The 17,319-nt window shown below is 49.1% G+C and overlaps 1 long non-coding RNA gene across 1 annotated transcript; it reads left to right on the forward strand.

Moving 5' to 3' along the window:
- Nucleotides 1-3: 3 nt before the first annotated feature.
- On the forward strand, nt 4-4,632 carry LOC147371468 (uncharacterized). The gene is made up of 2 exons (XR_015163501.1): nt 4-250; nt 3,264-4,632. It is a non-coding gene; the product is annotated as an uncharacterized LOC147371468 (long non-coding RNA).
- Nucleotides 4,633-17,319: the final 12,687 nt, after the last annotated feature.

Here is a 17,319-nt window from a genome sequence, read left to right on the forward strand (position 1 = left end):
GTTGGCCAATGACCAGGCCGCCCGGGATGAGCTAATAATGGAAGCAATTTGTAACTTTCAGTAGCTCTCTAGGCCTGGGTACTGGAGGGAGGGAGGCGGGCGGAGGGAGGGAAATGGGTGCCCCCAGTCCTTCCACCCACCTTATTCGTGCGGGGCACCGGGATCCCCGAATCCTCTTTTTCCCCAACCCCGCAGGCACTTGCAGGGTCCCGCACCCACTTCTGTCCAACAGCCGCTGCTCGAGAGCAAGGTAAGCGGGTCCTCCACCCTTCAACCACCCCCTCCCCCATCCTTTCTGGCACCTGCAAAAAGCATCGCCTTTCTTGCCCCGTTAGACAATTTTAATATGATTTTGTTTTTCTCTTAGTTGAAAAAAATATAATCCTTTTGTATTTATATATATATATATATATATATATATAATTTCAGATTTGGGGAAAGATGAAGTTCAGGTTAATATACTTTCCTTAGAGGACGACTAGTACTTTTTGGATCAATTTTCTATTCTCTTCTTTTGGAGAGGAGCATTCTATTTGAAGAGAGTTTACTTTAGAGATGAGTTACCCTTTTGTTTTTGCAAGTTTCACTTTTCTGATGATGTCAAGTGGGTGCTTTTCTCCATCCCATCTTCCAGTTTCAGTATTTACAAAGAACCAGTTAACATATTTCAAGTTTATTCATTTTTGTTTTTCTCCTCCCTCATTAGTTTTCAGCTGCTACTGAATCTTCGCAATTTTTTTTTTCCTCCTAGTGTGGACCAAGGGTTACTTTTGTGTTGATTTCTCTTTTTGTTTTGTAAATGAATTTATTGTTTGGGAAACTCTATGGGGGTGTGAATGAGGTCTCTTTTGATTCATTCTGACCCCTCTTTTGAAGGACAATTTACTTCAACTGTTGTATGCATTGTCTTCAATTTTTATCTTTCAATTTTGATGTAGTTTACCTCTTCTATTAATAAAAACCTGACCTGTTCTTGAAATTTAAACTTTAGTTTGTTAAACCATCTTTAAAATTTTAATTTTATACACTTCACCATTTTGTATATTTCCTTACCCTTGTCCGACCCCCTTTCCCCTCCTGCCTCCTCCATTTCAGAACTCCCACCCTCAACTTCCACAATTCCCAGCATCAAATTCGATTCACCCAAGGGCAAGGAGGGATACCTGATAAGAAAATGTCCTACTTATGTCAGAGCTTAAACTCGAGGCTCTGGGCACTTCTAGTCCGACTCCCCAAGCCAGCAAAATCAGGAAAAACAGAACTGCTATTTGACTTTGTAGTTGGGGACCAAGCTCTTTCTCCTTGGCTCTATTCTGGGCAAGTCTCTGGGACACAAAGTTGAATTTTTAGTTCTCATCTTGACCCTGAATTCTAAGCAAAGTACCAACAGATTTTTCCCCCCCCCCTCCCTTAAATGTAAACTGTGAGCTCAGGGTCAGCCTCTAGGGACTCTTGCCTCCTGGGAGAGATTCCCAGAAGAGAGACACAACATGTAGTTCCCTCTTTTACTTCTGATAAGGTGGAGGGGGCAGGGATTGGGGGACCCCATTCTGATCTCCAGCTCTAGCTTTGAATGGACACAAAGAATGAGAGGGCTGGCCTGGGGACTAGATCACTTCGGGTCAGTGGGGTCTGGTTTAGGAGAGTTTGGGGTAAATTCCAGCTCCGAAGACATTCTCTCTAGCATTACTGTGAAGTAAAAATCATCAAAGTAGTGTGATACAGTTGCAGCCTATTCAGATCCACTGCAGGTACCAAAATCAAATGATGAAAGAAATTTCATTTCCCGAAGCCCCACCTCTGCTGACTTTGTCCGTGCCTCTGAGGGAAACAGCCCAACTTGGCCAAAGTAACGTTGTCATTGCTCCTCCCCAATCAGTCCCCAGCTTTGTCGTCACATTGACATTCTGGGCACATTCGGCCCAACCCCCGTCCCTGCTTCTCCCAAGTATGAATCTAAATTACTATTAATAAGGGGCCGCTCCAAGTTAATTGGCATTAAAAGAATTCATTTCAATTTGTTAATATTAAATGAACGCTCTGCACTTTAGCTCCCTTCTTCGCCCTAGATTCCCAGATGAGTGATGGGAAGTGGGGGGCGGGGGAGGACGAGGAGGATTTTATTTCTGACTCCAGCGCAGTCACTGCGGTGCCTCCCCGGGGGCATGAGATCCACGCGCAGTGGGGGCCTGGTTGGGGACCATCTGACAGTCTTTTTAGGTGAAATTTATCTGATCCCGTTGGAGCTTTGGGGGAAGGCAGAAGGGAGTTGAGGGGAAGGGATAGAAAGGTTTGGGGATGTTGTGGGGAGAGGGAGGGCTGAGAGGCGAGGATCAAGAGGAAGAGGCAGAAGTGAATGGGAGTAGTTGGGGCACGAGGTTGGGTGCTGGTGAGGAGGGTAAAGTAGCTTTGTGAAGGAAGGTGCTAGTATTTCCAAACCCCCCCTAGAGAAGGAGGAGCTGGGAGGCTGGGACGTGAAGCAAAGCAGCTAGGGGTTCTGAAGTAGCTATCTCAGTGATGAGATGAAATACACTTACTGTTTCTGCGATGCTTGGCACCTAGAAACTACCAATAAACTAGCATAGTGGCTAAAAGCACAGATTCTGGAGACAGGCTGCCTGGATTTGAAGCTCAGCCCTGCCTCATGCTAGCTGTATGACCTTGGGCAAGTTACTTAACCTTGCCACACTGCAGTTTCCTTATTTGGCAAATGGATTTACTTGTGCCTAGCTCATAGGCTGTTTTGAGGATTAAGTGAGTTAATATGTGTGAAGTGTCTGGACCAGTGTTAGTTGTGTGGGAAGCATTGTACAAACTGTACAAAGCTAGTTGTTACTGACGTTGTAGCTTTTCTGAGCTGGGGAGTTTGGAGATGGTCACAGAACTTCTTAGAGGTTAAGGGGTCAGTGGGTTCTCTGGGATCATGAACAGGTCAGCCCTCTCACCCCCATCCCTGGATCTGGTCTAATAACTCAGGTGCATGTGGTGAGAGCAGGGGGAGAGTGAGACCTGGGGCCCTGGGAGCTGGGACACCTGAGTTCCCTGGCCTCTGCTTTGGCTCTTGGGTTGGTGGTCCCCTCTCAGTGACCAGAGACTTCAAACAAAGGAAAGTCACTTCTTTTTCCTCTGGAGGGCTGTGATGGGAAGATTGCTTTCTTGGTCTAATACCCTCCTTTGGTAGAGAGTCAGTCCCCAGGAGTGTGGGTTGGGGGAGACTGGGTCGAGCAGAAGGGACTGAAGTTTAATAAATACTGTCTAACTAGGTACCACCCTCCACATCCCTGACCCCACTGGAGAGAGCCCAGAAAACAGAGGTCCAAAGAGATGAAGTAACGTGCCAAAATCATAAAACTATGAAGTGGCAAAGTTGGAATCTGAATGCTGACCTGCCTGATGACAAATCTCAACTTGCTTCCATTGCTGCACATTTTCTGAACAGAGAGGTGGGACTTTCTGAAGGGGGAGTTAGGACACACGTAAAGTTGGGACACGGACGAGGCCAGGACCATGGAGCTGCTGGAAGATGAGGGTGGGGAGTGGGAATGTTTCAGTCAGGGAAGACTTCCTGGAGGAGGAAAGTACAGATCAGGATTTAGATAAGAGGGGAAGGAAGATCGGAAGTAAAGAAGAGGGATGGAAGTGGTGCACTGGCAGAGCAGGTGGGGAAATACTGACTGTGCAAAGGCTGGGTGAAGCCAGAGGGTCTGGATCAGATTGACTTCTCTGGCACCAGGTACAATAGGTTACCATTTCTTAGCGCAGACTGTGCCGGGTGGATCTGTTACTCTTGTTTCATGCCTGTGGTGACGCTGACAAGTGAGCTGCTCATTCCTATAGCCAGAGGAGTCAGCTGAGGCTCTGAGAACTGAATCCCCACCTCCAGTCATGCATGTGGTAACCGGGTCTGCCTGGCACCAAAAGCATACCTGGGCGCCTGCAAAGTGCAGCTCCCCGGCCTGGTCTCTCCTTCCCTTCAGAGTTCTGGTCACCTTGCTGCCCACTATTTGTAGTCATAACAGGAGTTGGAGAATAAGGTGAGATAGAGAGGGGGACGGGCAGGGGGCAGTGGGGGCAGAAGCTGTTCTCACACCCTTGTGAAGACGATGGGTATTCTCTCTAGAGGAGGCCTCCAAGTCACTTTCCTGGGACTCTGATCTTGGGGTGGATGGGGGGACTTTATTGGGCATCACACTGTCCTCTGGACAATGGACTCAATTTCTCCTCCACAGAGGGAGGAGGGGCAGAAGAGGGCCGCTCAGCTGGGGGTGGTTTGAGCCCTGGATTCAGACTTGCTGGGCTCTCCACTAAGCGCCTTTTCTTCTTGTTCTGCGAGGGCGCAGCACCTCCCATCTGGACACTCCACTGGCCAGGGGGGCCAGAGGGAATGTAAGTCGAGGAATGGCATCAGAGCCTTAAGATGTTGGTAAGTTCTTCTTTTCATGAGCTGGAGCTGATGTGCCTGAGACTGAGCTGTGACTGTGCAGTTGAGGAGAAATCCCTAAGAGAAGGCGAAACCGCGGTAGGATAGGATCCCAAGTTCCTGATTGACCAGGTCGAGCAGAGCCACCTGCCGTCCAGGATGGCTCCCTTCCAGACCGTCATACGATAAATAAATATGTTTTCTATTTGTGACTGTGTTTGAGACTTTTTTTTAATAGCAGTTTTGCCATCATCCTTCTTCATATACCTTCCCACCTAAGAACAGAGATGGAAGGGACCTTGGAGATCATCTCTGCTCGGCCAAGCCCCTTCCTATCACCAAGGGACCTAGGTATCTTCCATCCCCACCCTCACTTCAACCTAAGAAGTTCAGCAGAACACCCGAGTTAGATGTTGGGTTGCTACATAAAGTTTTATTTAGAGAAAGAAAACCAGTTTGAAACCCCCTGCAAGTTCAATCTCTTCCCCCCTGTTTTTTTAATTACAGACAAGGCCCAGAGAGAGGAAGTGACTTACCTAAGATCACACAGTTTTTCTGTCATTTTCTGAATCCAGGATGGGCTCTCTAATCACCATATCAGCTTCCTCAACAAATCACAGGACAAAAACACCCCAACCAGGCAGGGGGAGCCTGCATCTCCTTGGATAAAACTCTGGGATGGCCAGGCCATAGTTCCCTGATTTCCCCTGTGTCCTCCTGTTGGATGTCTGCCTCGGAGCCCCACCTCCCTGCGCCTGGGAACCAACGGGCTGCATCTTTGCTCCAGCCGCCTTCTCACCCAGATGGTCCAACACACAGAGCAGAGCCGGGCCAGAGCCAAGCTCCCTGCCTCCCTCTAGTCTTCCCACATTTATGTCTCCCTCCTTCCCCCACCCCAGCCTCTTCCTAGTAGCCCACCAGGGAGGAGAAGGGGGAAAACTGTCATAAATTTCCCCTATTTATACAAGAAGACAGAATGTTTCTTGTGCCAGAAAAAACACAGAGAGGGAGCTGTCAGGGGAGAAGGGACCCAGTCCCATACCTCTGGGGCCAATTTATCTTCCTGAGTCGTGGCTTGGGGGCTACCATAACACTGCCTGTGCGATCTGCAGGCTTTGGCTTGGGGGGCTGCCAGGACAGACAGTGCCTGGGCTTCGTTTTGGCCTTCCTGCTCCATCTCAACTGCCCCGTCTCCATTTCTCCCTTTCTTTTTTTAAAACAAGTTTCTTGGGATATAATTCACACACACCATATAATTTGCTATTAAAGTATATAATTCAGTGGTTTTAGTGGAGTCACAGATACGTGCAACGATCACCACAGTCCATTTTAGACCATTTTCATCACCTCTAAAAGAAATCTCATACACTTATGAGATTAGCACTCCCCCATTTTTCTTAAAGAAAAATGTATTTGACTGTGCCAGGTCTTAGATGTGGCACGCAGGATCTAGTTCCCCGACTGGGGATTGAACCCGCACCCCCTGCATTGGGAGCACAGAGTCTTAACCACCGGACCATCAGGGAAGTGTTTTACCACCCTCTTTTTATCCCTCTTTATTCCATACCCCTGCCAGCAAACACTGATCTGCTCTCTGTCTCGACAGATTCCTCTGTTCTGGAATCTCATATGAAGGGAATCATACACTACGTGGTCCTTCGTGACCAGCTTCTTTCACTTAGCACAGTGTTTTCCAGGCTCACCCATGTTGTAGCAGCTATCAGCGCTTCCTTCTTTTTATGGCTGAATAATATTCCATTATATGGATACACTACTTTTGTTTATCCTCTTTTCTGCTGATGGATATTTGGGCTGTCAGGGAGACCTGGATTTGATCCTTGGATTGGGAAGATCCCCTGGAGAAGGGAAATGCTACCCACTCCAGTATTCCGGCCTGAAGAATTCCAAGGACTATATAGTCCCTGGGGTTGCAAAGAGTTGGACACGGCTGAGTGAGTGTCACTTTCACTTTCTACCTTTTGAATACTATGATTCTCCCTTAACTCTTATGTCTCTAGAGAGCTTGGACCACATGGAATGAGATCTGTGGGCAAAAATGGGCATATATATTATATATATGAACATTACTCAGCCATAGAAAAGAAATAAGTCCCTTTACAGCAACATGGATGGACCTTGAGATTATCACACTAAGCGAAGTAAGTTATACAAAGAAAGACAAATATTATATGCTTATATGAGGGATCTAATACAAATAAACTTATTAACAAACTAGAAACATACTTGCAGACAGAAAAACATTTATGGTTACCAAAATGGAAAGGGGAGGGGCTCATTACAGGTTCAAGGTTAGCAGATAAACGCTGCTGCTGCTGCTAAGTCACTTCAGTCATGTCCGACTCTGTGCAACCCCATAGACGGCAGCCCACCAGGCTCCTCTGTCCATGGGATTTTCCAGGCAAGAGTACCAGAGTACCGGAGTGGGGTGCCATTGCCTTCTCCAGATACACGCTACTATATATAAAATAGATAAATAGCAAAGTCCTACTGAATAGCACAAGGAACTATATTCAATATCTTGTAATAACCCATAATGGAAAAGAATCTGAAAAAGTGTGTATATACATATAACTGAATCACTTTGCTGTGTACCTGAAACTAACACAATATTATAAATCAACTATAATAAAAAATTTTTTTAAATGTGGAGGCATAAAATGATACTGGTTTTATTGTTAATTATTGGTAACAATAAAAATTGAAATTGTTCTAAAAAATAAAAACTCCAGTTCTGCAAAAAAAAAAAAAAAAAGAACCTAGTATGTCTTACATATGAGAATCCCCAATATCCAGGAAGGCAGGATCTTGGGACCATGCCTTCTTTTGTGTTAATTACATAAACTATAATTACATATACATGGCTCACGCGGTAGAGAATCTGTCTGCAATGCAGGAGACCCAGGCTTGATCCGTGGGTTGGGAAAATACCCTGGAGAAGGAAACGGCAACCCAGTCCAGTGTTTTTGCCTGGAGAATTCCATGGACAGAGGGGACTGGTAGGCTACAGTCCATAGGATCATAAAGAGTCAGACAGGACTGAGAACTAATGCACGCATAAGCTAATATACACAAGTTGGCATTTTCCTTCCTCTGTAAGTGACTGAGGGAGAGCACCTCCTTCCATTTTCTAGTCATTGTTTTCTTAACATTGTTGTTATTTGAGTCATTTGCTGTGCTCCTCAGAGTTGGGAACTCAAACCCTTCTCCAGGGATTTCAGAGACACGGAGTAGACGAATGGACTTCTACCCACTGGGGAAGAGGTTCCCTGAGTCCAGTCTCCAGTGATCCTCCAGTGTCTCACAGCTGAAGGAAGGTGTATGCAGGCTCCAAGATCAAAGGAACATTCTGTTCTGGGAGGAGTGATGGAGCCTAGAATGCAGGCCTCCTGCCCCCGCCTCCTTAGCCCATTTCAGTGTTGCACACCTGGAGCTCCACGCTCTCACTCACCTAGCAAGTATGCACAAAGGACCCAGTGAACCCATGAGCCACTGCCTGTGCCCTCGTGAACTGTAACGGTGAGAGTAAGATAAATACAAGTGAGCAAAGTGATGAAGGTCTGTAAACATTTGTTGTAAAGCAAAGGTCTGTAAATATTTGTTGAACAAATGAATGAATGAACAAATGATGTACTTACTATGTGCTCCATAACGAAAATGTAAACAAAGCAGAGTTGAGAGTCACTTTTGCTGCCACCACCTTTTGCAGTCTGGAAAACAGCACTACTTCCCCATCTCTCAGAGGGATGGTGTACAAACAACACAAAATACCAGCTAATAACAACTACCAAGTATTGGACTAGCCATGTACCAAGGGATTTATATATCTCACTGATTTCATCCTTTTTTTTTTTTTGGCTGCATTGTACAGCTTGCAGAATCTTAGTTCCCCAACCAGGGACTATACCCAGGCCGCGATAGTGAAAGCACCAAGCCCTAACCACTGGACCACCATGGAAATTCCCTTCAACTCTTTGAGTTACATATAATTATCTCCATTTGGGGCTTCCCTAGTGGCTGTCAGTAAAGAATCTGCCTGCAATGCAGGAGACCAGGGTTCCATCCCTGGCTTGGGAAGATGCCCTGGAGAAGGAAATGGCAACCCACTCTGGTATCCTTGCCTGGGAAATTCCATGGAGAGAGGAGCCTGGTGGACTACAGTCCATGGGGTTGCAAAGAGTTGGACATGACTTAGTGACTAAACCACCACCATCCCCATTTTGAGGATGAGAAAAACTGACTTAAAGAGATTATGGTAACTATTTGAGATCACATTGGTAGTAGTAAGTGGTAGTACATTCGTATTGGACTCTGGGATGGGTTTGTTTCCATTCTCTGCTCTCCAGGACAAAGACAAATACATTTCTTTCTGAGGCCCTGGCCCAGAGGATCTGGCCACTCTCCACTGTCCTGCCCCAGGCTGGCCCCTCCCCTCCCACCCAAAGGCAAAGTGGGCTGATATGGAGGTGCCCTCTCCTCTCTGGAAACTTGTGTCCACCGGCTACACCTGCCTTGTGGGTAGGAAGGGAAGGACCAGTTTTGCTTTCAAAAGCCGAGCTCTTCCAGCTCTTGCTGTGTGGGAGGGACTGTGAGAGGTCTGGATGTTGTCAAGCAAAAGCTTTAACCACCCAAAGAGCTGATGATGTTGACAAGCAGGGGACCTCAGCAAGGCAGATAACCAGAACCTGACGACTGACGGCATCCCCCCACCCCTGCTCCATCAGGAACATAGGCAAGCTTGACGACAAATAACAAACTCTAACAAGTTCTAATTGTCATATGCATTTGTTCACTTCTCACAACAAACAGAAGCAGTATCCAAGGCTGGACTTACTACCAAAAAAAAGTTTGTGAGGCTAGAACCCAAGTGTCCCGATCAATTTCACATAATGAAATTTATGTAGGGCTGACCAGGGATCATGTATTCTGCTCAATATTTCATGGCTATTAAACTCACCTCTTGCCTACCACCATTCGAAGTAGGTATTAGTATTCTCCGCATATGTTTTTTAAGATGAGGAAACTGAGGCAGAATCGTGACGCATCTTACCCAAGGTTGCACAGCCAGCAAGTGGCAGGGCGAGGATCACGAAGCCAGCCAGCCACCTGGCCCCCAGAGTCTGTGCTTAATCGCTCCACCAGGTGGGCCTGGCGCAGTGACTCCATTTGGGAACTTGAGTGTGCTTTCCCAGCTGCCTCCGCCCCCTTCCCCCTGCCTCCCTCAGTCTTTATGGCCCATTGGAAAAAGCAGCGCAGAGATGTGGCTCCCAGGGTGACGATCCTTCAGCTCCTCCTTGGCACCGTCACTCCCGTCTCCCATCTCTTGCCAGGGGCTCCAACCGGGAGTACCACAGACTGTTTGCCATGGATCAAGACTTCTCCGGAGAAAGCTCACAGGAAGGCTGCTGTGAGAAATGAAGTCACTTGCTGTTTCCCTGATTCCCTCATCAAGAGGAGCCAAATGAAGTCACGGCACGTTTGAATGGGGGCTGTCAAAGCACAGCCTCTGGCCAGCTCGGAGACAGACGTGGGTTCGGGCGGCCAGGGGCTGAACGGCTGCATGGAAAATCTGAGGTGCTGGACGGCTGAAATAAAGCTCCTGTAGGAGTGTTATGTGTGATTCACTCACTGGGGCTTTCTGATGGGGGCCCAGGGTGTGCACATGAGCTGTGAGTAGGCTTGTTCACTCATTTACTGGTTATCCCCTTACTGAGTCAATAAGTTCTGATTATGTACTTCAGAGGCACACCACGCTAGATGTCCAGGATGGACAAGACAAAATCCCCGCCCCAAAGGGGCTGCAGTCTAGAGAGGGGAGGCTGGAGCGAGATTAGTGATTTGTATCAAGTACTGAATTGGTTTCATGTCACCATTTGATATCACTACCCCCAAAAACTGCCCTCCTCCTATCCTTGCCCTATGGTCAGTGTAGCCCCTTCGCTCCCGCTTCTTCCTGCCTGGATCCCATCTTCCTGTGAGCTGGGTCCCTGTTGGGCTACAGGCGGGGTGATGATGTTCGCCGCCTTTTTTCTCTGGGTCGCCCTGGCCCCGGAGGCTGCTTGATGCAGACGGCATTGCTTGAGTTCCTGACTTCTCAACTGGTCAGGCTTGGCCAGCAGGGGTCCTGGCAGGGAAGGGAGTGAGGAGCTGAGATATTTGTCTCCCCGTCCCCTGCGGTCTCACCCGCCCACCTGCCTGAAGCTCTTATTGGCTCCCTTCATTCCATCTGTGCCTTGAAAATTGTGTCATTAAACTCTCTTCAGTGAAACCCTTTCGGGTGTGTCATGGATTTGCTGTTTGGACCTTGACTGGCTTGCCTGGGTGAAGGTGAGGGTGGTGGGGACAGGTAGGTTGGGGTTCCAGGTGAGCTTTCTTCTTCTTCTCCTCCAAGGGCTCCCTGGAGGAAGAGAGAGTTTTGGACCAAGGAATGGGGGACGGCTCTCTGTTGAGGGTTTTCACGGTTTTCCTCTGCTGAGGAATCACGGCCTGGAGTTCTCTGGAAAGCAGAATCAAGAGGTGGTGCAGGCAAGGGCAGCAGAAGGCCTGGTGGTTGGGCCAAAGGGAAGGAAATTATGACTGAGGACCAACCCTGGGGTGGCCACTCTGACAAGCTATCTTCTTAAGCCTTCATAGTTGCACTGAGTGTGCGCCCAGTCATGTCTGACTCTTTGCGACCCCGTGGGCTGTGACCTGCCAGGCTCCTCTGTCCATGGGGATTCTCCAGGCAAGAATACTGGAGTGGGTTGCCATTTCCTTCTCCAGGCGATCTTCCCGACCCAGGGATGGAACCCATGTCTCCTGTGTCTCCTGCATTGGCAGGTGGATCCGTTACCTCTGAGCCACCTGGGAATCACAACCCAGTGGTGGCTGCTCTGACAAGCTGTCTCCTTAAGCCTTCCTCACCCCCTTAATCCCTTCAAGCACCTTGTCCTCATCTTACAGGAGAGAAGCTTGTGGCCCAGAGAGGGAAGGAGGAACCGGAAAAGAGCGTCACTCCACTTCAGTTGCTGTCAATCAAAAAGAAGCCTCACTTTGTAATCAAGAGACTGGCAGGGAGAAAAATCTGGGAATAAGTGGCAGTGTAGTACTGAAATCTGGAGCCAGACTTTAAGCTGTGTGATCTTGAGCATGTTACTTGACCTCTCTGTGCCTCTGTTTCCACAGGTGTAAAAATGGGGCTGATAATAATAACACTCCCTCATAGGGTTGTGGAGACAGTGAAGTAAGCTTAAGGTTATGAGGTCCTTAGAAGTGCTTCCCTGACAGCTCAGTTGGTAAAGAATCCTCCTGCAATGCAGGAGACCTGGGTTCGATTCCTGGGTCGGGAAGATCCTCTGGAGAAGGGACAGGCTCCCCATTCCAGTATTCTTGGGCTTCCCTTGTGGCTCAGCTGGTAAAGAATCCGTGTGCAACGTGGGAGAGTGGGGGAGACCTGGGTTTGATCCCTGGGTTGGGAAGATCCCCTGGTGAAGGGAATGGGGAGTATTCTGACCTGGAGAATTCCCCATGGGGTCGCAAAGCCTCGGACACAACTGAGCGACTTTCACTTTTCACTTAGGAAGTACAGACACACAGTGTAGCGCTATGCGTCAGTGTTAAAAAGAAAAAGGAGCCTCGAGCTTTCTTCTTATTTTCTACCCCTTCTTATTGCCCGCCTTCCCTGCCATCCTTACAAGGTTCTGAAAAAGGGTGAACACCTACCAGGAGTCCATAGACAGGTCTGGTGGTCCCCAACCCCTCTGTGGGCATGATTTTCCCTGCCCTGCCCCCACGTATTACCATTTTGGAGAGAACGACAAGAACCAGAGAGACCCAGCTGGATCATCCGCACCAGGACCCCCACACCCAGTGGGATCAGCCTCTATGGGAGCTCAACGGCCTCCTCCCTCCAGCCGCCCTTAACTTCCAGAGCTGCGGGGGGCCTGGGAGCTCTTGGAAACAGCACATTAAGCCCCTGTTTTGTGGGAACTTTAATTTAAACACAAATTAGAGAAGGCAAATGACTCTGGCAGCTAGATAAGCCATCCCGGGAGAGCAAGGAATAGGCCAAGAGAATCAGCTGAAGTAAGGCCTGAATTTAAACTCTGTAGACACCCAGAGGCCTGCTGTGGGTGGAGGCTGGAGGTCCTTGGGGAGGAACCCTGGAAGCCCCACAGCCAAGCTGCCTAGCTCTGGGCTCCATACCAGCGGCTTCCTCCTCCATTCCCTACATTCCTTTTTTGCAAAATTCCAACCCAAGTCCTGAGTCTATCTCTACCCGCTCCCACCCCACTCTTGGGGAAAACTCCATTCCTTTATTTCATTTCTCATCCTTCTCTGTGATCGACTATTCTGAGAAAGTTCAGCTTGTTATCTAACCTCCATCTGTTCTATTATAGTTGGAGCCTAATGTATCCTGCTTAGTGGTGGCTCAGGGGTTTCTATTCAGGAGGCAAATGTAGGGTAGTAGAAATAACCTTAATGCTCAAAGGCCTGTGTTTATTTCTCTGAGTCTCGTTTCTTCATCTGTACAATGAATGTGTAAGATTTCGAAGGCCCTGTGCATTCTGATTTTTCACAGGAGAATTGGAAGACAAGAACATCCCAGGAAATATCTATTGTTCTATAACCCAGGAATTCCCCACTGTTCTAGAAACATTGGTGGATATTAGAGGGCGTGGGGAGAGCAAAAATCTGCCTATTGCTCAGGCAATAGGTAGGTGGGGTCTCCAGGCTTTGCTTCCACCCCTTGGCACACAATGAAGACCCAGGCCCAGGCCTGGGAGAGGGGCTGACTTTCCAGTTCTGTCAAGGCCTGCTGAGCCCAGCTCTGTGGGGCTGTGTCTGCTGAGATGTCGTCACTGTCCTCAGGGGTGGAATCGACATATGTTCCCTCTGTCACAGCACCTGTGAGGGTGGCTGAGGGATGCCAACCCCCAAGAGGGCGGAGTTCCACCCTCTCTGGTTAACCTTGAGAAACCTTCCTATCCTGCATTTCTAGGAGGTGTAAAGTGAAGGCAGAGGGGGCATGTAATCAGAGCCCAAAGCCCTCCCATCACCCCCCCAAAATGGGAAGCTGCTGTCCTTCAGAGAATGTAGAAGAGCACCTCTTGGCTACAGCAAGAGGGAAGAGGATCAGACCACAGGTAGAACTTTCAGGTTGGATACTGGAGCTGACCGTGACCCCAAGAGGTCATCCCAAAGGGAAAATCCATGACCCTTGGTCTCAGAGGGTGTCTGTGAGGCTTGGGTCACCGACAGGGGTGAGGCAACAACCCCAAAGGCGGGTGCCAGCCTGTGACTCAGGATTCAGAAAATCTCTGTAATCAGCATAGAAGGACCTTGGCGTTTTCTCTGGCCCAAGGTCCTTAGGCAGAGGTGGGTAGCTGCCACTGGGGCCCAGGGCCCAGCTGTGTCCCCACCTTGCCCTACTCCCCCTTCCTGTGTGTCTGGCTGCCCCTGGAGCCCCAGGCCTGCCCGCCATCTGGGCAGCTCAGAGGAGAGTCCGCTGCCAAGGGAGTGCCAGCATTGATTTATAACCCACAACCTTGGCAGGCTCGGCTGTGTGCCCGGAACCTCCTTTGCTCAGGAAAGAGGCGCGCCTCTTAAAGGGGCAGTGCAGTGGAATGCGGGAAGTCCAGGGCGAGTGCTGAGGCAGACTGGGGGCCGGGGAAGACAAACCCCACCCCTCAGACTCTGCTGACTGTTATCCCCTAGGGAAGCTCCTCTTCTGACCATCACGTCCCTCATCATGTACTTCTTTGTGGACTTAGCCCAACTCTAATGATTTAGTTTAACCTCAGTCTCTCCTGATAGACTGTCAGCCCCATAAGGGCAGGAATCAGAGCCATTGTGTTTATCTCTGGATGTGCACCCAGCACAGTGTCTGGCATGTGACACAGGCTCAGGAAGAATTTGTCAAGTACAGGAAAGAATAAGTGTAGGTCCCTGTCCATGAGGTGTGGAGAGGACAGTAGCCTTCCTGCTGCCCATGGTTGACAACCACGGTTGTCAAGAGCCTGCAGCACCTGCCCGGCTTTGATGACCTTTCTTTCAGGACCCTCCCCCACCCCTGTCATGCCAGGTGTGACCAAAAACCCAACTTGTTACCCAGATGCACTTGCCTCTCCCCTTCCCTTGCATCATATATACCAAGTCTTTCGTACCATGCTTCTCATTTTCCTTCAAGAAGCTTTCTCTAATTGCCTATGACATCAGCCCCTCATTCAGATACTCTTTCCCACACCACTTATCATCAGGAAAGTGCTTCATTCATTCATTCATTCATTTGTTAAGATTTAATGAGTGTCTACTCCATGCTAGGCATCAGGTGCTGAGCATTCATGTGTGAACAAGGCAGGCATGATCCCTGAACTCTGACACCTTACATTTCAGGGGATGAGACTGACCACCCCCCAACATAAGTAAGTAAATACATAAACGCAAGTTGTGATACCTGCTAAGAAGAGGGTAGGGTAAGTTGGTGGAATGGGGCCCCATTACACTGAGGGGGGTCAGAGAAGGTTTCTTTGGAGAAGCAGAGAATTTAGGCTGATATTTGAGGGGGAAGAAGGAGCCACGTGAAGAGTGAGAGAACAGCATTCTAGAGCTGGCTCAGTGCCTGAGTGTGCATCTCCAGGGAGTGGGGGTGGGGAGCTTTTCCAAACTATATACCCTCGTTTCCCCCCCTCCTACTTGATCAATAGGGGAGGACCATTGTTTAACAGCCTTGGAGAAGAGACCTCACTTGGAAACTGGCTAGAAAAACAATTTCAGGTTCCAGTCTAGATCTACTGAGTCAGAATCTGTATTTGAACAAGACCCCTAGTCATGTGTAGTAGGCACAGGGGTGTTGAAGCAGTGCTGATCCAGAGAACACCTCAAAGGTGGGACAGTGTGAGGCCAACCCTGGGGTGGGCAGGGTTGGGGGCAGTTGCTGAAGAATCTGGATTTGATCCGAGATGGAGTGTGAGAGTGTACATGTTTGTGGGTGTGCCGTCTGTGTGTGAGTGTGTAGGTAACTCCAGCTTCAATGACCATGAGACAACCGAGGTTTTCTATCTCCAGGCCATTTTCTTCCCACGAATGTGGATTACTGGGGATACATCTTTATAACACCCCCTCTTCGTACTGAAGCTGTAAGTCAAGAGGAATTTTCCAGCCTCTGGATAGGGGCGGGGACACCTCTGGCGTAAGGCAGGGTGAAGAGATCCCTTGTTCCTGACCTCCGGCAATCCATTTATCTGACCTGAGTCTCATAAGCACATACTGATGAGTCCAATCGCTTGCTAATGGTTATGAGCTGAGACCTGGGGATTTATGGCAGAGGCCTCAGTGGCCACAGACAGGAGCAGGGCTGTGTGCAGGAGACCAGGCTCTGCATGGATTCAGCTCATGGAGTCCCATGCCCAAGACCATACTGGGAACACCACCAGCTACTTCATTTGGGGCAAAGACCCCTGCGCTGGGCAGGGGAGGTGAAATGATCTCTGACTGAGGATGTTCCAGGGATGAAGAGTGAGTCTGGGAAACCAGCCCAGCATGGCTGTGTGTGTGTGTGTGTGTTGCGGGCGGGCAGATGGAGGAGGGGGTCACTGGAGAAATGTGCACTGGAATTTGCGCCTGTTAAGCTAAGTTTCAGATCCTGGCTCTGTTGTTTAGCAGTGTGTCTCTTAGACAAATGGCTAGTCTCCCTGAGCCTCATTTTCCCCATGTGTAGGTGAGAATTATAATACAATGCCATAGGTTTGTGAGAATCCAGTGAGATAATGTTTGCAGGAGCTTCCCTGGCAGTCACCGGTTAAGTCTCCACACTTCCAATGCAGGGGGCAAGGGTTCAAATCCTGGTTGGGGAACTAAGATCCCACATACCTTGTGGAATGGCAAAAAAATAAGAACAAAACAAAACAAAAAAACCCTAAACACTAATCGTAGATCAAGAAATTGGGTTTCGAGCTCAGCCACTAACTTGCTGGGGTTCCATCCAGCACTGGTTCTGTCCTGAGTCCTCACACACACACATACCCTTTCTGGGTTTCAGCTGTCCCAGAGATATTAAGAAAGGTCTAGACCCAATGTCTGTGCACACCTTCCAGCTTTGATGTTTTGTGGTATTAACAAGGACTTCTTGAGTTGGAGAGCCGGAAGGCTATGCCTCATCCTGGCCATATGGAGAATCTGCCACTGTGGCCTCAGGGACCAAGGTGGGGGTGGGAGCCGAGCAGAAACAGCACCCCCCTCATGCCGCCTTCCTGTGCATACGGGGCTGGGCACCGTAGTGGGGAGGTCTGGAGCAAGAGGGGTGAAAGGCCCAGCAGAGGGTAGGAGGCCAGGTGGGGATGGATGGAAATGCCTAAACCACTGTGCCTTTTGCACAAAATAGCCTCCTCCCTTCTCTTCTCATCTCCTCCCCACCCAAGACACAGAGGGCACTCACAGTCACAGCAGACCCTAACTCCTAGCAGAACTAGTCTCACACAGAGTCTGACCAAATGGCGTAGAGAACCCTCACAGCCCAAATGACATGGGTAGAAACCTATGGATTCCTATACCACAGTGCACAGCAGGGTCCTCAGCCCTTCCCCTATCCCTTCATCCCACACTGGGAACAGCCTGGAGCCAGTTACTGTGGGAAACAGACATTAACACTGACCCAGACTCGCAGACCCTGCCTCTCTTCTGTCCTCTGGCCCCCTTCCCCAAGTGTTAGCATCCTGATCTGCAAACCTTGGAGACCTCTAGGACAGAGACAGCTGTCAACTCAATGCTATTTACTAAGCACATATTATATACTTGGGCCTCGGCCAGGAGCAAGGACTGAGGAAGGAATTTAGACCTGATCCCTTTCCTCAAGTTGCCATAGCCTAGTGGAGGACAGATTTTCAACAGTAATGGGAACACAA

Source organism: Bos grunniens, chromosome 5, assembly GCF_055505025.1.
Source record: "Bos grunniens cultivar Pamir isolate PY7600 chromosome 5, Bosgru_T2T1.0, whole genome shotgun sequence".
Lineage (NCBI taxonomy): Eukaryota > Metazoa > Chordata > Mammalia > Artiodactyla > Bovidae > Bos > Bos grunniens.